Source organism: Cnephaeus nilssonii, assembly GCF_951640355.1.
Source record: "Cnephaeus nilssonii genome assembly, chromosome: 24".
Taxonomy (NCBI): domain Eukaryota; kingdom Metazoa; phylum Chordata; class Mammalia; order Chiroptera; family Vespertilionidae; genus Cnephaeus; species Cnephaeus nilssonii.
In genome coordinates, this window is record NC_137095.1 from 2,733,950 (window position 1) to 2,756,461 (window position 22,512).

At 52.1% G+C, this 22,512-nt stretch overlaps 1 pseudogene across 1 annotated transcript in view; it reads left to right on the forward strand.

Annotated features, from left to right (window-relative positions):
- Positions 1-435: 435 nt before the first annotated feature.
- LOC307095008 (neugrin-like) overlaps positions 436-22,512 on the forward strand; it is a 40,323-nt pseudogene continuing 18,246 nt past the window's right edge. The window contains exons 1-2 of the transcript in view: positions 436-465; positions 1,176-1,547. The product of the transcript in view is annotated as a neugrin-like (transcript). The remainder of the gene's footprint in view (positions 466-1,175; positions 1,548-22,512) is intronic.

Sequence of the window (22,512 nt, forward strand, 5' to 3'; positions counted from 1 at the left end):
AAAGCCATGACAATGGAAGTGAAAGTAGACATAATAAGATGCTCGGAAAAGGGCGAAACACCTAGGAACATCGACCGTTTGCTTGGCCAAAGTCCTACAACTGTCTCAACAATCATCAACGATCAAAAGTGTATACTTGAATATGTGAAAGGATCTGCTCCTATGAAATCAACTGTGGTTACAGAGCAGCTAGTGGACTTATTATTGAGATAGAAAGATTATTAGTGCTTTGGCTGGATGAGCAACATCGAGGGCGTATCCCAGTTAGCCTGATGTTGATTCAGGAGAAGGCTAAAACATTGTTTGAGGCCTTGAAAAAAGAAAAGGGGGAAGGGAGTGAAAGGGAAGAGTTTGTGGCTAGCAAAGGTTGGTTTTTGCGTTTTTAGGCTCGTGCTAATTTGCATAATCATAAGCTGCCAGGGGAAGCTGCTAGTGATGATGCTAAAGCAGCAGGTGATTTTCCTAGTGCGTTGGCTGAGATAATTAGGGAAGGGGGTTACTGTGAAAAACAAGTGTTTCATGTGTATGAGACAGGCTTGTTCTGGAAGCATATGCCTACACGTACGTACATTGCCAAGGAGGAGAAGACAGCATCAGGACATAAAGCCAGCAAGGAAAGATTGACTTTGCTACTTGAGGCTAATGCTGCTGGTGACTTCAAGCTGTAGCCCTTGGTGTGTCTGGCCGAGAATCCAAGGGCAATCAAGAGCATATTGGAGGGGTCTACAACCTGTCATCTGGAAATCTAACAAGAAGGCATGGGTGACACTTAGCGTATTTGAGGACTGGTTCACCAACCATTTTGTGCCAGAAGCCAAGGACTACTGTGCTTCAAGGGGGCTGCCCTTTAAGGTGTTGCTAGTGCTGGACAATGCCCCTTGTCACCCTGCTGATTTGAATGATTTTCATCCAAATGTCAAGGTGGTTTACCTTCCACCTAGCACCACCACCGTTTTAAAGCCTATGGCCAAGGTGTCATTGCCTCTTTCAAGGCCTACTACCTCCGAAGGACATTTGCTATGGCTTTTAGGGCAACGGAGAAGGATAAAGAGTTGACTCTCAATGACTTTTGGAAATCTTACAATGTTCTTGCTGCTGTAAAAAACATTTCTGATTCTTGGGATGAAGTTAAGCAGACAAACTTGAATGGTGTTTGGAAAAAATTGTGTCCCCAGTTTGTGAACGATTTCCATGGATTTGAGAATTCAGTTGAGAATGTCATTAAGAATGTTGTTGAGTTGAGTAAGCAGCTTGATTTCGAGGTGGAGGCTGAGGATGTCACAGAGCTGCTGGCGTCTCATGGAGAGGAGCTATCTGCCGAGGACCTCACTCAACTGAAACAGCAGTTCATTGAAGAGGAAGACGCACCAACCCCAGAGCCCAGGAGTTTTACAAGCAAGGAATTAGCGGAGGCCTTTGCCATGATAGAGGAAGCTTTGGCAAGGTTTGATGCTCAGGACCCCAACAGTGACAGGTACACTAAGGTTGCCAGAGGGGTCATGGATAGCCTGCGGTGTTACAAGGAGATTTGGGAGGACAAGAAGAAGGTATCCTTCCAGACTAGCCTCGAACGTTATTTTAAGAAGGCGGAGAGGCCTGCAACAGATCCCGTACCCTCTACCTCATATGCTTCTCCAGACTCACCTGACCCAAGATCTCCAGCACCTTCTGCAGGTTCTGCCTCTCCGGACTCACGTGATCCAGTTTCACATGCATCTTCTGAAGGTTCTACATCTCCAGTCTCACCTGACCCAGGATCTCCAGCACCTTCTGCAGGTTCTGCCTCTCCGTACTCACCTGACCCAGGATCTCCAGCACCTTCTGCAGGTTCTGCCTCTCCGGACTCACCTGACCCAGGATCTCCAGTACCATCAGCAGGTTCTGTCTCTCCGGACTCACCTGACCCAGGATCTCCAGCACCTTCTGCAGGTTCTGCCTCTCCGGACTCACCTGACCCAGTATCACATGCATTGTCTGCAGGTTCTGCCTCTCAAATCTTCTCCCGGCAGCAGCCTAGTGTAAGCCTATCTTTCCCCACTTTGCAACATCCAGTGTGCAAGCCAACAACAGCAGTAAAGGTAAGGATAATCCAGTATTTACCCTTATATGTACGTATGTGCTTTATGCTTTTTATTATTTATTTACCACAAGTAAAGGTTAGGAATTGTTATTTTTCTTTCAATTTTTTTTTTTACTGTTTCACTTCATTTCTGCTGTGTATGTATGCCATGTGAGTGACGTAGGTGCTTATGTAGGTGGGTTTTGACTTACAGCGAGAATTATATTATGTCGCACTATAGGAACAGATCTCTGACGTAACACGAAGTCCTACTATATATATATCAATTACTAGAATGTATAAAATTAATGGAACAAAAAATGGATCTCTCTCTCTCTCTCTCTCTCTCTCTCTATATATATATATATATATATATATATATATATATATATATATGTATAGCTCGCTGCCCCAGAGGCCCCTTCTGTGCCGCAGCACAGCCGTGGCGCAGACACTGAGCTCGTGCCGCTGCTGGCGACTCAGCTCAGCGTCCCGCCGGCCCAATCATGGGCAAATCGAATGTACGGTCAATTTGCATATTTGTCTATTATTAGGTAGGATATATATATATATATATATATATATATATATATATATATATATATGTATATAAAGGCCTGGTGCACCAGCGGACAGGCACCCAGCTCCCCGCGATCAAAAGCAAAAGCGTGGTGGCTGGGTGCCTGTCCACTCAGGCAGCAGGCCTTTCAGAAGCCTCCGCCATGCCAGAGGCTTCTGAAAGGCCTGGTGCACCAGCGATCGAAAGGAATGCATGGGAGCTGGGTGCATGTCCACTCAGGCTGCAGGCCTTTCAGAAGACTCCGCGGTGCCGGAGGCTTCTGAAAGGCCTGCTGCACCATCAGACAGGCACCCAGCTCCCCGCGATCAAAAGCAAAAGTGTGGGAGCTGGGTGCCTGTCCACTCAGGCAGCAGGCCTTTCAGAAGCCTCCGCCACGCTGGAGGCTTCTGAAAGGCCTGGTACACCAGCGATCGAAAGCGAAAGCGTGGGAGCTGGGTGCCTGTCCACTCAGGCAGCAGGCCTTTCAGAAGCCTCCGCCACGCCAGAGGCTTCTGAAAGGCCTGGTGCACCAGCGATCGAAAGGAAAGCATGGGAGCTGGGTGCCTGTCCACTCAGGCAGCAGGCCTTTCAGAAGCCTCCGCCACGCCAGAGGCTTCAGAAAGGCCTGCTGCACCAGTGGACAGGCACCCATCTCCCCGCGATCAAAAGCAAAAGCGTGGGAGCTGGGTGCCTGTTCACTCAGGCAGCAGGCCTTTCAGAAGCCTCCGCCACGCCAGAGGCTTCTGAAAGGCCTGCTGCACCAGTGGAGAGGCACCCATCTCCCCGCGATCAAAAGCAAAAGCGTGGGAGCTGGGTGCCTGTCCACTCAGGCAGCAGGCCTTTCAGAAGCCTCCGCCACGCCAGAGGCTTCTGAAAGGCCTGCTGCACCAGCGGACAGGCACCCAGCTCCCCGCGATCAAAAGCAAAAGCGTGGGAGCTTGGTGCCTGTCCACTCAGGCAGCAGGCCTTTCAGAAGCCTCTGCGGCGCCTGAGGCTTCTGAAAGGCCTAGTGCACCAGCGGACAGGCACCCAGCTCCCCGCAATCAAAAGCAAAAGCGTGGGGGCTGGGTGCCTGTCCACTCAGGCAGCAGGCCTTTCAGAAGCCTCCGCCACGCCAGAGGCTTCTGAAAGGCCTGGTGCACCAGCGATCGAAAGGAAAGCATGGGAGCTGGGTGCCTGTCCACTCAGGCAGCAGGCCTTTCAGAAGCCTCCGCCACTGGAGGCTTCTGAAAGGCCTGGTACACCAGCGATTGAAAACAAAAGCGTGGGAGCTGGGTGCCTGTCCACTCAGGCACCAAGCCTTTCAGAAGACTCCGCAGCGCCGGAGGCTTCTGAAAGGCCTGGTGCACCAGCGATCGAAAGGAAAGCATGGGAGCTGGGTGCCTGTCCACTCAGGCAGCAGGCCTTTCAGAAGTCTCCGCCACGCCAGAGGCTTCTGAAAGGCCTGGTGCACCAGCGATCGAAAGGAAAGCATGGGAGCTGGGTGCCTGTCCACTCAGGCAGCAGGCCTTTCAGAAGCCTCCGCCACGCCAGAGGCTTCGGAAAGGCCTGGTGCACCAGCGATCGAAAGGAAAGCATGGGAGCTGGGTGCCTGTCCACTCAGGCAGCAGGCCTTTCAGAAGACTCCGCGGCGCCGGAGGCTTCTGAAAGGCCTGCTGCACCAGCGGACAGGCACCCAGCTCCCCGCGATCAAAAGCAAAAGCGTGGGAGCTGGGTGCCTGTCCACTCAGGCAGCAGGCCTTTCAGAAGAGAGGCTTCTGAAAGGCCTGCTGCACCAACGATCGAAAGCGAAAGCGTGGGAGCTGGGTGCCTGTCCGCTCAGGCTGCAGGCCTTTCAGAAGCCTCCGCCACGCCTGAGGCTTCTGAAAGGCCTGGTGCACCAGCGATCGAAAGCAAAAGAGTAGGAGCTGGATGCCTGTCCACTCAGGCACCAGGCCTTTCAGAAGCCTCCGGCGCCTGGTGCACCAGCGGACAGGCACCCAGCCCCCCGTGATCGAAAGCGAAAGCGTGTAGGGGACCCTACACGTGCATGATTCAATCATGCACTGGGCCTCTAGTATACACACACACACACACACACACACACACACACACACACATACACACTCTCACACACAGTGGATAGATTATTATGATCTCTGAATGCATAATAACCTGGCCACTCTGTGCGTATATGTAAGACCCCTGGTGCATGAATTTGTCCATGGGTGGGGTCTGGGCAGCCTGACCAGGGGGAGGGGACATGGGCAGTTGGCCAGCATGCCTGCTGGTTGAACTCCTGGTCGAGGAGACAATTTGCATATTAACCTTTTATTATATAGGATATATACTGAGTGGCCAGATTATTATGCATTCAGAGATCATAATTTCCTGGCCACTCAGTGTATATATCAGTGATGGGCAACCTTTTGAGTTTGGTGTGTCAAACTTCGCCAAAAAACTGAGCATATCTCGGGTAGTGTGTCACTTTGAGGAAAAAACATTATTTCGCGATATTTATAGTTTAAATGACATAAATGTATAATTGTTATATATAATTGTATTTAATAAACCAAAAACTAAATATTTAACTTACCTGCTTAGTGACTTCTTTGTTCATCTGTCAGTCGGTTTCTTTTGTTGGTCTTGATATTATCTAGCTTGTGTGGGGTGCCATGAACTAAGATAAGTGAGGGGGAGGGGGAATTCTTTAACTAACCTGACTATTAGTGACTTTTTTGTTGCTGAATTTCATTGGCTAAATCTTCAATTAAAGGTTGGTATTTTGTACACTTCAGGCACAAGCAAGCACTACTAACTTCATCTGTCAATCTGTTTCTTTTGTTGATTTTGATATTATTTAACGCTGAGAATAAGCCCTCACAAAAGGGAAAAATTGTGAGTAAAGCCATTGCTATATTTTTCAGGGTGCTAAAAGTGTCTGGTAGTCAGTTCCAGGCACTCCAAATTTCCTGTTCGTAGTAGCACTCCTCTTGATTTTCCAAGCGGCACCTTTCCAGATTCTCAAGCTTTGACCTCAAGTCGACAAACACCTGAGCCCAGATACTGTCTTGAAATTCTGCAAGTTGCATCTCCAAATCATCAATTTGCATCCATTGAAAACCATTTAATTCCAAACTACTGTAGACTACTACATCAGGATACTTAATTATTTTCATGGTCTGTTCTAGACTTCTAAATTGACTAAATCTATCACTAAACTGGTCAAGTAATGAGTCTAAAACATGCTGGTACTTCATATGCAAGAGTTCCATTTCATTTTGTGTAGCTGCACTGGCCTTCTCAAAATACTTTGTTACTCGAGGAAAATACTTATAAGTTTTAGTTTCTACATCTTGCTTGAAAATTTTTACTTTCAAAAGCTTTTATGTATCCAAACATAACGTCAATACTTTTGCCAAAACCTTGTAACTTTAAGTTCAGTTCATTAATATGAACAGAGAGATCTGTAAAAAACATCACAGTGTTGACCCACTTATCATCATTAAGCTGAGGAAAGTTTCCCAGAACCTTATCGTCAAGAAATACCTTAATTTCTTCAAATCACTCCACAAAGCGCTCAAGAACTTTGCCTCGGCTCAGCCATCTTACAGTATTGTACATCAGCAGTCCACTGTAGGTGGAATCAACCTCCAGTAAAAGTGCCGAAAATTCTCGCTTGTGAAGGGGGCGAGCAGCTATTAAATTAACTATTTTTGTAACAACTGGTGAATCCTGCCTTGGCACATAAAGCCTCCTGATGGATAATACAATGAAAAGGCACAATTGGATGTCCAATAGCTTCTGTAAACAATTTGACAAATCCGACTTTTCCCCCCACCATATTTGGTGCCCCATCTGTCGTCACTGACACAACTTTAGAGATATCAATGCTTAGGTCACGAAATGTTTGTATAACAACCTTACATATTTCGCTTCCTGATTTACTTGTTGACACTGTTACTAACTTTATCAATTCTTCTCTCATTGTGAGACCATCAGAATATCCACTAATAATGGCCAACTGAGCATGTGATGTGACATCAGTAGTTTCATCAAGAGAGATCGAAAAATATTTACACTTCCTTATGTCTCTCTTTAATTGATGTTGTACATTTGTGTTCAGTCTCATTATTCGGTCTTTTATGATATTTCTACTGAGTGGTAACTCAGATATTCTCTTAATAATTGCATCTTTATTCTGCATATCATGAAATAAAACTGGTGCACATCTTAGGAGAGTTTCTTTAATAAATTCTCCCTCACTGAGTGCTTTTCCATGCTGAGCTATAGAGTGAGCAATGCTCAAACTTGCAGATGTTAAATTTGTACATCCTTTCATAAATTTAAGGATGGAATTAGATTGGCTCTTATAAAGGTGTAGCTGCCTGGAAATGTATTCCTTCCTTTCATCCTCACTTATTTCCAAGAGCTGGGAATGATTAGTTTCAAAATGTCTATTTATATTCCACGTTCTGCTTACTACCGTTTCAGTACATAGAACGCAAAATGATCTGCCATTTTTTTCTCTAAAGCCATACATCTCGGTCCATGTCTCTTGAAAGGGTCGGCCACTGCTACTACCACTTCCTTTTCTTAACCTTAGTTTTTTTATTTTTTGGGTTCTCCATCAGGGGGGCAGTGACAGAAGATAGAATTATAGATAGCTTGTTAGGCCTGCAGGCAATTAGGGGTTAACTAGCCTAACTAACCACAAAATGGTGCATATAACTGTCTTTTAGGAAAGGGCAGGGTTAATAAGCAGAAATAGGGGTTAATAAGGATGCACAGCAGTAATAGTGGTGAAATGGAGTCTGCACTATGGAGTAAGATGGTGTTCCTTATGTGAATTAAAATGGCTTCCGCTATTTCTAATGGCGGGAAACGGCACCCATAGCACACCACAAACCCTCGCCTCTCCCAGCCTCCCCCTCACTTATCTCAGTAATGATGGATTAGAAATCCATGACACCCCAGAACAGTAGATAATGGTAGCTGTGGTTAACTGTTATTTGGTTACTGGTAATGGCAGGGCCCCCAGAGATGCGTCCCCCGCTGCGTTCCGCTGCTCCCTGCTCTGCCGGAGGAAGTGAGGGCAAAGATCCCGGCTTAACCGGAAGTCCCAGAACTAGACGCTCTGTGCCGGACTTCTGTTGTTTTGGCCTAGAGACCTCCAGCACAGAGTGTCTAATAGGGGAGGATGAAACATTTGCAACTAGTCACAAATGTTTCATCCTCAGGAGCAGCAAATGTTTCATCCATCAGAAATGGCTACGCGTGTCAGTGCTGACACGCGTGTCATAGGTTCGCCATCACTGGATTAGGAGTTCCAGTATTAAAGGCCCCGTGTGAGTCCTGTCCTCTGGAAGGCTTCTCACTCCCTTGTCCCATCTCCTCAGACGGCCGCCCGTCCTCTGCACCCACTCTGGTTCCCTCTCACGCATCTGCTGTTGGTTAGTTCCGTGGTCGGCAAGCTGCGGCTCGCGAGCCACATGCGGCTCTTTGGCCCCTTGAGTGTGGCTCTTCCACAAAATACCACGGCCTGGGCGAGTCTATTTTGAAGAAGTGGTGTTAGAAGAAGTTTAAGTTTAAAAAATTTGGCTCTCAAAAGAAGTTTCAATCGTTGTACTGTTGATATTTGGCTCTGTTGACTCATGAGTTTGCCGACCACCGGGTTAGTACATTGTATGCTTCCACCCCCGTGCCTCGGAATTACTTACGGTTTTTAAAAAGTAAATGCGGATGACCGTGATTCTGTCTCCTTTTTTGTTGTGTTTTACGTGTGTGTTTTTTTTAATATAAAAATTAAAAAGATGCTTTGGGACCTCCACAGACTGCCTAACTAAAGCCCTCCACCAGTAATTTTGAGCAGGGTTGAGAGTCATTGCTCTGCCTGACAGTTCATTTGCTAGTTTGTCTTCTCATTGGATTGTGGAGTCTTTGAGGATCCCTTTGTGTCTGTGTCCCTAGCAGTAAGCCCAGAGTCTGACATGTTACTAGGTACTCAGTAAAGACTTACTGAAGAAACCACAAAACTAAGGAATGGATGAGATTGTTCAGTCAACCAGGAAAAGGATAAAGAGAAAGCTAATGGTGTTTGTATGTATAAAAGGTTTTTTAGGAAGGGGGTGGGGAGGGGAAAGGTTTTTTATAAAAAGGTCTAAGATACACTATTCTACTTTCTTTGAGAATGAGAAATAGGCCATCATGCACAACTTCATAGACTGTATTATGAAGATTTCTTTGCCCATATAGATTACTAGATGATGTCAATAGATGATTTACGAAGGGTGTGGACTCCTTTCGTCAGATGGTAGCTAGAAGTGTTCCCCTGCACACTGGTGACTTAAGCCGAAGTCACCCATGATGTGTGGTTCAGACTATTGGGCCAGGACAGAGTTGGTGAGAAAAGTTAGAATAATTGGGTCTCAGGGTGAGTTTGTCTGGGGTCCCAGGTGTAGAGATGGAGCTGAGCCTCCTGACGGGAGGCAGAGGCAGAGGCAGAGGCACGCGGACACGTGAGCTGCAGCTCCACGGCAGCAGTGCACCGTGGGCCCAGGAAGAAGGCAGCCGGAGGCGGGACTGACTGGACTTGCTGAGCTTTCTCCTTCCTGGTGGGGGCTGTGCGGGGACCGGCTGGGAGTTTGAAAGAAACTGTACAGGGCTCGGCATCTCTCTGAGAAACCGCACGGAGCTACCAGTGGCAGGAACTAAGCCAGGTGTACAAATTCATGCTGTTGTCTTTGATTTTATAATTGCATGTTTCAGAGTGAATCTAGTGGTTTTGAATTAAAATGTAATGATACAATATGACTGAAGTTAGGTCAGTTTTTATTTTAGCTGACAGTGTTCAAAATAAAACAGATTCTTTTGTTTTCGTTGGAATAGTAGAACTCTCTCCCTTCTCCAATCTTCATAAAAGGTCTGTGCGATGTATTTTACATATTCAGAATGTTGGCAGAATGACAAAGAAGGTCATAGTAAATGCAGTGGAAAAAATTAAGACTTTAATTTCTCATATAGTGTAGTTAGTATGCATTGCCTCATATAAAATGTACAAAATAATGTAATTGATATTTATTATGGACTGTAAGAAATCAGGTCCTCTGATTTAATATATTTGTTACCATGTCTCAAAATGACCTCCCTTCCATTTTGTAATCACTTATTTACATATGTAGAAATTAAAAAATGAATTTATCTGTCCTTCATGTTACAAGTCATCGTTAAGCTCTCAGTATGTGAGGCCCAGGAATACAAATGTAGGAACTGTAAACATTCATAGACTGTCATAAAAATTCAGCCAGCAAAATTCTAACATAATAATTTATAAATATAAAGTAATTTAATTGTATAACTTATCATTATAAAGCAATAGAATTTGTTCTGCAGTGCCTTCTTAATCAAAAGATAACTTCACGTCTTCCAAAGACCCGGACTGGACCGGAATAAACGACTGTGCACCTTTTCAGGAAAGCTGTGCAGAGGCCATGACAGTCATGTCCCATGGAATTGAGGACATGAAGGAATGGGATTGGAGTTAGAGGTTTTATTCCAAACTTTGCCACTTAAAATAATTGGAAAAAAAACAACACACAGAAGGTTAACATATTTTTAAATTCTGTTCCAATTAGAAATTGTCCTTTAAAGAGAAAATTTTGCCCTTTTTTCTACAGGTTTCTAATGCTTTTGTCTCTCATTTTACTTATTTTTGCCTCGACTAAGCTGCCACAGTATCTTTGGTGCATGTGCTGTGAAGACTGATGACAAACAACACTATGACCTCCCAAAGCTGCTCCCTTGGTGACCACTAATGGTTTATCTGGTGTCAAACAAGATCTTTGTTTTCTTGATTTTAGATAAATTTGCAGCCCACTGCCTCACCAGTCATGATGTCAGTTGTTTACATTTCAGCAAAATGTTTGTCGTAACTTTCAAACACAGGGGAACTGTGGACAGACGGTATTTATCACGCTGCAGAGACTGTCAGGAACGTTGGCCTCAGCGGAGCGGAGGCGAGCTCAGCGTTTCTGTTTTAATCTGCGGGGTCATGCCGCTCCCTGGGGCGCCCACTTGCAGCACGAGGACAGGACCAGCACGGGACTTCTGTACTGGTCGCCATGTGTTGCTCTCAGTTACATTTTCACAAAAGGTGTTTTATAGATGACGGTGAGGTCGAGAAGACGCCGTCCCAGCACTGGAAGTGATACCATTGCTCTTCCAAAGTGAGAGGGGAGCTCATGGGTAGACCGTTTCCTGGTGACAGTCTCTGTCAGGAGAGAGGGGGGTTCTTAGAAAGCAGGGGTGCCCTGTGCTCGCACCGTGGTCATGTCAGCTCTTACTGCCAAGTAAAGCTGCCTCTCAATTCCGGGGCTTCCCACAGTCTCTTATTGGGCAGGAGGGGGAGTGTATAAGTGAATGTAGTATTGCTTAAGATGTGTGCACACCTGGGCAGGTGCTACATAAACGTTGAGTCATTTAATGTAGGACACGACCTTCCTGCTGGAGACCCCCAGTTCGTGGCCTCTCGCCTCCCGGGGCGCACTCTCTCACTGTTGGTGAGGATGGGTCCCCGTCCCGCCTGTGCCGCTGTCCTTTCTGCGCTAACTGTGAGCTGGCTCCTGTCGTGGCCCCATGTCCTCTGCTTATCGGTGCCTGCTGTTTGCCTCACCAGGCGTTTCCTTTAGAAAACCCAGCATCAGTGCCGTCCTTGGGGCCTTAGAGAGCACGGTGAGGGGGGTGGGCCCTCAAGTGATAGATAAATCGATGAACGAAAAGTCAGCGTCCACCTGCACAGTTAAAGGAAAAATAAAGCAAAGGAAAGTCAGTGATGGGGAAATCACCGGAACGGCTTGATGACTTGTCATGTGTTCACCTCATCAGCAGTGTCATTGTCTCTCTGACATGGAGAGCAGCGTGGGAAGGAGACGCCTCAGCTTCTTCCCGGGGTGCTCGTCCCTCCGTGCCCTCCCCTTCCTTCTCCAGGAAGCACGGTCCTGAGGCTCTTCCTGCTCCCCAGTCTGGGGTCTGGGAGGTAAGTGGGTGGGACTCTTTGGAGGCTGATTGAACCTGATTGGTGGTCTGAGCCACCCTAGCAGCCCCTCCTGCTGGAACAGTCAAGGTCTTGGTCATTGACTAGAGAGCCTGGCCGTGTGGTATTTGAAGAAATACAGCCTTCAAAGAGAACTTAAACGTTTTGTTCTCTTCTGTTTGCCGCAAATCACAATTGTAGACCAGCAGACTGCAGTGGGAAGTTTTCAGCAAGCAGGATCGTGGAAGTTGGTGGGATCTTAGAACAGACGCTCTGTTTCTCCACCCCTGATAGTAACAGCACTAATGCTGGTATTTGCAGACTGCTCCGTGGTTTCCAAAGCACCTTTCCCTCTGTCTGCCCTGGGAGTCCATCTTTTTACAGAAGGTAGAGCAAAGCTCGAGGGTCAGGAGGAGGCGGAATGAGGACAAGGAGACCCACGGTGCCTGGAGGGTGGCAGGTGGGAGAGCGGGGTTCCACTTGCTCTGAAGAAGAGTGGGTGCTGTGGCTCCGGGGTGATGTGATGCCGGGGTTTCCCTGCCGGCCCGGGGCGAAGAGCGGGCATCTGCTGGGGAGCAGAGCGAGGACAGCGTCCGCGGTTCAGTGCCGTCACTAAAGGTGACAGACAGGCCAGCAGCGCTCTGTGTGCCGACGGCCGCCACTGCCCAGAGCCAGGAGACTGGGAACACGGGAAAGCAGTGCAGGCGGATGGTCGTCATGACCCTCATCCTGTGCCAGTCACCGTCCTGAGTTCCTCATGTGGAGCCACACCGCTAACCCTTCCGGAGCCTGTTCCTCTTCTCAGCCCATTTCCCAGTGAGAGAGCTGAGCCCTTGGCCAAGGCTCCTTCCGCAGCAGCCACCGGCGGGCAGGCTTTGGAAGCTCTGGGTGCCAGAGTGCGTGCCATTCGGCACTGCAGTGCCCTGGCCGAGCGGACGGACCGTCGTCCCGGCCTTGGCCTCGTGCTGGCCTCGTGCTGGCCTGTACGTGTCCCTGGAGTGGCTGTCGAGCGGGGGACGTCCTCACACACTCTCAGGGCCGTCACTGCAAAGCCGTGTTTCCGTCCGAGCAAGACACCTGGTGGTAGGGAGTGTTTTCCGGCCCAGTGAGGAAAACAGGCTGGAAATGGAGGGCATGGTGGTGACTTTCGGATCAGGTTTATAAAAGAGAAAAATAACAGGTTCCATTGTTAGGCTTGTGGGCCCTCCAAATGGGGCACGAGCTCTCAGTGGAACGTTAGCTGGGAAGACATGGGGCGCAGACACCTGGGCTGAGATACCAGATTGGCTCTTCAGCTCAGCTCAGCCAGGACAACGGCAGAAATGGATAGCAGTCTGTGGAGGAGGAGAGGAGAGACCTGAGGGGGGACCCCGAGGAGAAGCAGTATTTACTGCAGAGACTGACACACTACAGCCTGGACAAGGCTGGCCCGCTGCCGTGCTTTAATGGTCTGCAAACAGAACGGCCTTCACGTTGATGGATGGCTGGGGTGTACATCAGAGCCTGGATTTTGCCTCTTAGCCTGAAAACTTAAGAGTCTTCACTATCTGGTCCTCCAAGAAAGCTTCCTGAGCCGCCTCTGGCAGAGGAGAAGGAGCCTTCAGAGGCGGAGATGGTGCTGAGAGGGACGGTGGAGTCAGGAGAGCTGTCAGTCCGCTGGGAGGACGGGCTTTCAGCTGGGGAGACGGTCATGCTGGTGTAAGCTTATGCACCGGCACCGCTCTTCTGCGTCAAATGCTTCATGGGAGTAAAAAATACTTTAAAGGAAACTCAGGGTATAGCCAGGTTAGAAACAAAATTGGGATGTCTGTGGCCCAGAAATGGAACGAAGAGCGCCTCAAAGTGGTGTAAAGGGCAGAAGCCGCGTTCTGTGCCGCTCCCCGTCCACACGGGCTCTGGGAGCCAGGATGGGCTCCTGCGGACCTCGGGGGGCCCGGTGCTCAGAGCAGAGTCAGTGCCTCCCGGGCTCCCGGTTGGGTGCTGAGTGCACAGCTCAGTGCCTCCCGGGCTCCCGGTTGGGTGCTGAGAGCAGAGCCAGTGCTTTCTGGGCTCCCAGCAGGGTGCTGAAAGCAGAGCACGTTGCCTCCCGGGCCAATGGCAGGAGTCAGTGCCTCCCGGGCTCCCGGTTGTGTGCTGAGAGCAGAGTCAATACCTCCGGGGCTACCGGCAGGGTGCTGATGGCAGAGCATGGTGCACCCTGAGCATTTGGCAGGGTGTGAGACCAGAGTCAGTGACTTCCGGGCTCCTGGTTGGGTGCTGAGAGCAGATCACGGTGTCTCCCGGGCTCCCGGCAGGGTGCTGAGAGCAGATCACGGTGTCTCCCGGACTCCCGGTTGGGTGCTGAGAGCAGAACACGGTACCTCCTGGTCTCCCGGCAGGGTGCTGAGGGCAGAGCATGGTGCATTCTGAGCTCTTGGCAGGGACCTGAGAGCAGAGTCAGTAACTTTCAGGCTCCCTATTGGGTGCTGAGAGCAGAGTCAGTGCCTCCCGGGCTCCCAGTAGAGTTCTGAGAGCAGAGCACAGTACATCCTGAGCTCTAGACAGCGTGCTGAGAACATAGTCACTGCCTCAGGCGCACCTGGATGGGTGCTGAGAGCAGAGCACAGTACATCCCGGGCTGCTGGCAGTCTCCCGAGAGCAGAGTCAGTGCTTCCTGGGCTCCCGGTTGGTTGCTGAGAGCAGAGCACGGTGACTCCCGGGCTCTCAGCAGGGTGCTGAGAGCAGAGTCAGTGACTTCCGGACTCCCGGTTGGGTGCTGAGATCAAAGTCAGTGCCTCCAGGGCCCCTGGCAGGGTGCTGAGAGGAGAGTCTTTGCCTCCCGGGATCCTGGCAGGGTCCGAGCAGATCACAGTGTCTCCCGGGCTCCAGGCAGTGTGCTGAGAGCAGAGTCAGTGCCTCCCGGGCACCCGGTAGGGTGCTGAGAGGAGAGTCAGTGCCTCCCGGGCTCCGGGTGGGAGCTGAGAACAGAGCACAGTGCCTCCCGGGCTACCGGCTGAGTGCTTATCGCAGATTCAGTGCCTCTCCGACTCCCGGCAGGGTGCTGAGAGCAGAGTCAGTGCCTCCCGGGCTCCCGGCAGTGTGCGGAGAGTAGAGTCCACTATGATCTCTGCCTGAGTCCGAGCCTGTGGATGGAGCCCTCCATCCACAGGCCCAGCTTCAGTGGAAGGTCATGGAGGGCTCCAAACACAGGCCCAACCTCAATCAGATATCATAGACGCCTTCATCCACAGGCCCAGCCTCAGTCAGTCATAGAGGGGTCAAACCACAGACCCACCCTCAGTAAGTGGTCGTATAGGGCTCTGTACACAGGCCCATATTCAATCAGAGGCCTGAGAGGGCTCCAACCACAGGCCTGGCCTCAGTCAGAGGTCAAAGATGGCTCCAACCACAAACCCATCCTTAGAAGGAGGTCATAGAGTGCTCTGTCCGCAGGCACAGCCTCAATCACAGTTCATAGAGGGCTCTGTCCACAGTCCCATCCTCAATCAGAGGTCCTAGAGGGCTCCATCCACAGGCCCAGCCACAGTCAGAAGTCATAGAGGGCTCCATCCACAGACACAGCATCAGTCAGAGGTTAAAGAGGGCTCCAACCACAGGCCCGGCCTCAGTCAGAGGTCATGGAGGGCTCCATCCACAGGCCCAGCCTCAAACAGAGGACATACAAGGCTCTTTCCATAGACCCAGCCTCTGTAAGAGGTCTTAGAGGGCTCTGTACACAGGCCCAGCATCAATCAGAGGTCATAGAGGGCTAAGTCCACAGGCCCAGCCTCAATCAGAGCTCATAGAGGGCTCTGTCAACAGGCCCACCCTCAGGCAGATTTCATAGAGTGCTCCATCCACAGGCATGGCTTCAGGCAGAGGTCATGTAGGGCTCCAAACACAGGCCCGGGCTCAGTAAGAGGTCATAGCGGGCTCCATCCACAGGCCCAGCTTCAATCAGAGGTTATAGAGGGCTCTTTCCACAGGTATGCCTTCAGGCAGAGGTCATGTAGGGCTCCAAACAGAGGCCCGGCCTCAGTCAGAGGTCATAAAGGTCTCCAATCACAGGCCCAGCCTCAGGCAGAGGTCATAGAGCACTCCAACGACAGGCCTGGCCTCAGGCAAAGGTCAGGGAGGGCTCAATACACAAGCCCAGCCTCAGTCAGAAGTTAAAGAGGGCTCCAACCACAGCCCCAGCCTCAGTCAGTGGTCATGGAGATCTCGATCCACAGGCCCGGCCTCAATCAGAGGTCATAAAGGGCCCCGTGCACAGGCCCAGCCTCAACCAGAGGTCATAGAGGGCTCTTTCCACAGACCCAGCCTCAGTAAGAGGTCTTAGAGGGCTCTGTCCACAGGCCCAGCCTCAGTTAGAGGTCATGGGGGGCTCAGATCACAGGCCCGGCTTAAGGCAGAGATCATGGAGGGCTCCATCCACTGGCCCTGCTTCAGGCAGAGGTCATGGAGAGCTTCAACCACAGGCCAGGCTACAGGCAGAGATCATGGAGGGCTCCATCCACATGCCCAGCCTCAGTCAGAGGTCATGGAGGGCTGCATCGACAGTCCCATCCTTATTCAGAGGTCATGGACGGCTCCGTCCACAGGCTGGGCCTCAGGCAGAAGTCATAGAGGGGTCAAACCACAGACCCACCCTCAGTAAGTGGTCGAATAGGGCTCTTTACACAGGCCCATCCTCAATCAGAGGTCATAGAGGGCTCCGTCCACAGGCCGAGCCTCAATCAGAGGTCATAGAGGGCTCGTTCCACAGCCCCAGCCTTAGAAAGTGGTCGTAGAGGGCTCTGTACACACGCCCAGCCTTAGTCAGAGGTGATTGAGGGTCAGTTCACAGGCCTGGCTTCAGGCAGAGGTCATGGAGGGCTCCATCCACAGTCCTGTCTTCAGGCAGTGGTCATGGAGAGCTCCAACCACAGGCCCAGCCCCAGTCCGCAGTCAAGGAGGGCTCCATCCACAGGGCCAGCCTTAGTCAAAGGTTATAGAGGGCCCCGTCCAAAGGCCAAGCCTCAGTCAGAGATTATAGAGGGCTTGGTCCACAGGCCCAGGCTCAGTCAGAGATCATGGATGGCTCCATACACAGGCCCATCCTCAAAAAGAGATTATAGAGGGCTCTTTCCACAGACCCAGCATCAGTAAGTTGTCATAGAGGGCTCTGTATACAGGCACAGCCTCAATCAGAGGTCATAGATGGCTCCATCCACAGGCCCATTCTCAGTCAGTGGTCATGGAGGGTTCCGTTCACAGGACCGGCTTCAGTCAGAAGTCATGGAGAGCTCCAACCACAGGCCCAGGCCCAGGCACGGTCATGTTGGGCTCCATCCTCAGTCAGAGGTCAGAGAGGGCTCCATCCACAGGCCCATCCTGTCAGAGGTCATAGAGGGTTCCAACCACAGGCCCAGCCTCAGTCAGAGGTCATGGAGGGCTCCATGCACAGGCCCAGCCTGGGTCAGAGGTCATGGAGGGCTCTGTCCACAGGCCCAGCCTCAATCACAGGTCATAGAGGGCTATGTCCACAGGCCGAGCCTCAATCAGAGATCAAAGCGGCTCCATCCACTGGCCTGCCCTAAGGCAGATGTCATGGAGGGCTCCATACACAGACCTGGCTTCAGGCAAAGGTCCTGGAGGGCTCCATCCACAGGCCTGGCTTCAGGCAGTGATCATAGAGGGCTCATCCACAGGCCCAGCCTCACGCAGAGGTCATGGAGGGCTCCGTCCACAGGCCCGGCCTCAGGCATAGGTCATACATCAACAGGCCCATCCTCAGTCAGAGGTCATGATTGGCTCCATCCACAATCCCGTCTTCAGGCATTGGTCATGGAGAGCTCCAACCACAGGCCCAGGCCTAGGCACGGTCATGTTGGGCTCCATCCTCAGTCAGAGGTCATAGAAGGCTCCAACCACAGGCCTAGCCTCAGTCAGAGGTCATGGAGGGCTCCATCTACAGGCCAGGCCTCAGTCAGAAATCATAGCGGGCTCCATCCACAGGCCCAGCCTGAGTCAGAGGTCATGGAGTTCTCCATCCACAGGCCCGGCCTCAATCAGAGGTCATAGAGGGCTCCGTTCACACGACCAGCCTCAATGATAGGTCATAGAGTGCTCTTTCTACAGACCCAGCCTCAATCAGAGGTCATAGAGTGCTCCCTGCACAGGCACAGCCTAAGTCAGAGGTCATAGAGGGCTCTGTCCACAGGCCCAGCCTCAATCACAGTTCATAGAGGGCTATGTCCACAGGCCGAGCCTCAATTAGAGGTCAAAGCGGGCTCCATCCACTGGCCTGCCCTAAGGCAGATGTCACAGAGGGCTCCATCCACAGGCCTGGCTTCAGGCAGAGGTCCTGGAGGGCTCCATCCACAGGCCTGGCTTTAGGCAGTGATCATAGAGGGCTCATCCACAAGCCCAGCCTCACGCAGAGGTCATGGAGGACTCCGTCCACAGGCCTGTCCTCAGGCATATGTCATACATAGAGGCCTGGCCTCAGGCATAGGTCATACATCAACAGGCCCATCCTCAGTCAGAGGTCATGGTTGGCTCCATCCACTGTGCTGGCCTCAGGCAGACGTCATAGAGGTCTTCATCCATAGGCCTAGCCTCAGTCACAGGTCAAGGCCCGCCTTCAGGCAGAGGTAATGGAGAACTCCAACCACAGGCCAGGCTTCAGACAGAGATCATGGAGGGCTCCATCCACAGGCCTGGCCTCAATCAGAGGTCATATAAGGCTCCCTCCACAGGCCCAGCCTCTACCACAGGTTATAGAGGGCTCTGTCTGCAGGCCCAGCCTCAATCACAGTTCATTGAGGGCTCTGTCCATAGGCCCAGCCTCAATCAGAGGACCTAGAGGGCTCCATCCACAGGCCCAGCCACAATCAGAGGTCATGGAGGGTTCAATCCACTGGCCCACCATCAGTCAGAGGTCATGGAGGGCTCCAACAACTGGGCCAGCCTCAGTAAGAGGTCATGGAAGGCTCCATCCACAGACCCGGCATCAAGCAGAGGCCACAGAGGGCCCCATCCACAGGCCTGTGTGAAGGCAGAGGTCATGGAGGCTCCCATCCACAGGCCCAGCCTCAACCAGATGTCATGAAGGGCTCCATCCACAGGCCCAGCCTCAGTCAGAGGTCATGGAGGGCTCCAACCACAGGCCCAGCCTCAGTCAGAGGTTACAGACGGATAAATCGACCGGTACATCCTCAGTCAGAGGTCAATAGGGGCTCCATCCACAGGCTCAGCCTCAGATAGAGGTCATGGAGGGCTCGAAACACTGGCCCGGCCTCAGGCAGAGGTCATAGAGGGCTCAATCCACAGCCCCAGCCTCAGTAAGAGGTCATGGAGGGCTCCATCCACAGGCACAGCCTCAGTCAGAGGACATGGAGGGCTCTATCCAAAGGCCCAGCCTCAGTCAGAGGACATGGAGTGCTCCATCCACAGTCCCAGTCTTAGGCAAAAGTCATAGAGGGCTCCGTCCACAGGTCCAGCCTCAGTAAGAGGTCATATAGGTCTCCATCCGCAGGACTATACTCAGGCAGAGGTTATGGAGGGCTCCATCTACAGGCCCGGCCTCAGGCAGAGGTCATGGTGGGCTCAGTACACAGATCCAGCCTCAGTCAGAGGTCATAGCGGGCACTGTCTACAGGCCCAGCCTCAGTCAGATGTCATAGAGGGCTCCAACCACAGGCCAGGCCTCAGGTAGAGGTCATGGGGGGTTCCGTCCACAGGCCCAGCCTCAGGCAGAGGTCATGGAGGGCTCTGTCCACAGGCCCAACCTCAGCTAGAGGTTATGGAGGGCTGCATCCACAGTCCCAGTCTAAGTCAGATGTGGATGGAGCCCTCCATGATCTGTGCCTCAGGCCGGGCCTGTGGATGGATCCCTCCATTACCACTGACTGAGGGTGGTCCTGTGTATGGAGCCCTCTATAACCTCTGATTGAGGTTGGTCTTCTGGACATAGCCCACTATAACCTGTGATTGAAGCTGGTCCTGAGGAGAAAGGCCATTATGACCTGTGCCTGAGGCTTAGCCTGTAGATGGAGCCCTCTATGGCCACTGACTGAGGCCAGGACCGTGGGTGGAACCATCCATGACCCTCTCATAGAGGGCTCAATCAACAGGTAATGCCACAGTCAGAGGTCAATAGGGGCTCCACCCTCAGGCCCACCCTCAGACAAAGGTCAAGGAGGGCTCCAACCACTGGCCCAGCCTCAGTCAGAGGTCATAGAAGGCTCCATCCAAAGGCCAGGCCTCAGTCAGAGGTCATGGAGGGCTCCGACCACAGGCCCAGCCTATGTAAGAGGTCATGGAGGGATCCATCCACAGGCCCGGCCTCAGAGACAGGTCATAGAGGGCTCAATCCAAAGGCAAGGCCTCAGTCAGAGGTCATAGAGGGCTCCATCCACAGGCCCAACCTCAGGCAGAGGTCATAGAGGGCTCTATACACAGCCACAGCCTTAGTAAGAGGTCATGGAGGGCTTCATCCACAGGCCCAGTCTCAGGAAAAAGGCATAGAGGGCTCCGTCCACAGGCCCAGTCTGAATCCGAGGTCATGGAGGGCTCCATCCATATTCCCTGCCTCAGGCAGCGGTCATACAGGTCTCTGTCCACAGCCCCAGCCATAGTCAGAGGTCATAGAGGGCTCCAACCACAGGCCAGGCCTCAGAAAGAGGTCATGGAGGGCTTCGTCCACAGGCCCATCCTCTGATAGAGGTCATGGAGATCTCCGTCCACAGGCACAGGCTCAGTCAGAGGTCACAGAGGGCTCCACAGACAGGAAGAGCCTCAGTCAGAGGTCAATAGGGGCTCCATCCACAGGATCAGCCTCAGATAGCGGTCATGGAGGGCTCCAACCACTTGCCCGGCCTCAGTCACAGGTCATAGAGGGCTGTATCCACAGGCCCAGCCTAAGTAAGAGGTCATGGAGGGCTCCATCCACAAGCCCAGCCTCAGTCACAGGACATGGAGGTCTCCATACACAGGCCCACCTCAGACAGAGATCATGGAGAGCTCTGTCCTCCGGCCCAGCCTCCGTCATAGGTCATAGAGGGCTCCATCAATAGGTCCAGCCTCAGTCTGAATTCACAGAGGGCTCCATCTGCAGGACTATACTCAGGCAGAGGTTATGGAGGGCTCCATCCACAGGCCCAGCCTCAGGGAGAGGTCATGGAGGACTCAGTACATAGTCCTAGCCTCAGTCAGAGGTCATGGAGGACCCCAACCACAGGCCAGCCTCAGTCAGAGGTCATAGAGGGCTCCATCCACAGGTACAGACTCCGTCAGGGTTCATAGAGGGCTCCATCCACAAGTACAGCCTCAGTCAGAGGTCATGAGGGGCCCCATCCACAGGCCCAGCCTCAGATAGAGGTCATGGAGGGTTCCACCCACTGTCCTGGCCTCAGTCAGTGGTCATAGAGGGCTCCATCCACAGGCCAAGCCTCAGGCATAGGTCATAATGGCCTTTCTCCTCAGGACCAGCTTCAATCAGAGGATATAGAGGGCTATGTCCACAAGACCAACCTCAATCAGAGGTTATAGAGAGCTCCATACACAGGACCACCCTCAGTCAGTGGTAATGGTGGGATCCATCCACAGGCCCGGTCTGAGGCACAGATCATGAAGGGCTCCGTGCACAAGCCCAGCTTCAGGCTGTGGCCATGGATGGCTCCGTCAACAGGCCCAGCCTCAATCAAGGTCAAAGAGGGCTCCATTGACCAGCCCAGCCCCAGTCAGAGGTCATAGAATGCTCCGTCCACAGGCCCAGCTGCAGTCGAGGTCATGGAGGGTTTCATCCACAGGCCCTGCCTCAGTCAGAGGTCATAGAGGGCTCCATCCACAGGCCCAGCCACAGTTAGAGGACATGGAGGGCTCCATCCATTGGCCCAGCTTCAGTCAGTGATCATAGAGGGCTCCATCCAAGAGCCCAGCCTCAGTCAGACATCATAGATGGCTCCGTCCTTGGCCCAGATTCAGTCAGAAGTCATGGAGGGTTCCAACCACAGGACCAGCCTCAGTCAGAGGACATAAAGAGCTCCATCCAAGGGCCCAGCTTCAGTCAGCGGTCATGGAGGGCCCCATCCACAGGACCAGCCTCAGTCAGAGGTCATTGAGCGCTCCCTCCACATACCCAGCTTCAGTCAGCGATCAGTGAGGGCTCCGTCCAAAGGCCCAGCTTCAATCAGATGTCCTGGAGGGCTCAATTCACAGTCCCATCCTCAGGCAGTGGTCATAGAGGGCTCTGTCCACAGCCCCAGCCATAGTCAGAGGTCATAGAGGGCTCCAACCACAGGCCCATCTTCAGATAGCGGTCATGGAGGGCTCTGTCCATAGGCCCATCCTCAGAGAGAGGTCATGGAGAGCTCCGTCCACAGGCCCAGGCTCAGTCAGGGGTCATAGAGGGCTCCATACACAGTAAGAGCCTCAGTCAGAGGTCAATAGGGGCTCCATCCACAGGCTCAACCTCAGATAGAGGTCGTGGAGGGCTCCATCCACAGGCCGGGCCTCAGTCAGAGGTCCTAGAGGGCTCCATACACAGGCCCAGCCTCAGAAAGAGGTCATGGAGAGCTCCTTCCTCCGGCCCAGCCTCTGTCATAGGTCATAGAAGGCTCCATCAATAGGTCCAGCCTCAATCTGAGGTCATAAAGGGCTCATTCCGCAGGCCAGGCCTCAGGTAGAGGTTATGGAGGGCTCCGACCACAGGCCCGGTTTCAGGCAGAGGTCATAATGGGCTCTGTCCACAGGCCCAGCCTAAATCAGAGGTCATAGAGGGCTCTGTCCATATTCGCAGCCTCAATCAGATGTCATGGAGGGCTCCATCCACAGGCCAAGCCTTAGTCACAGGTCATAGAGGGCTCTGTCCACAGGCCAGGCCTCAGGCAGAGGTCATAAGGGGCTCCATTCATAGGCCCA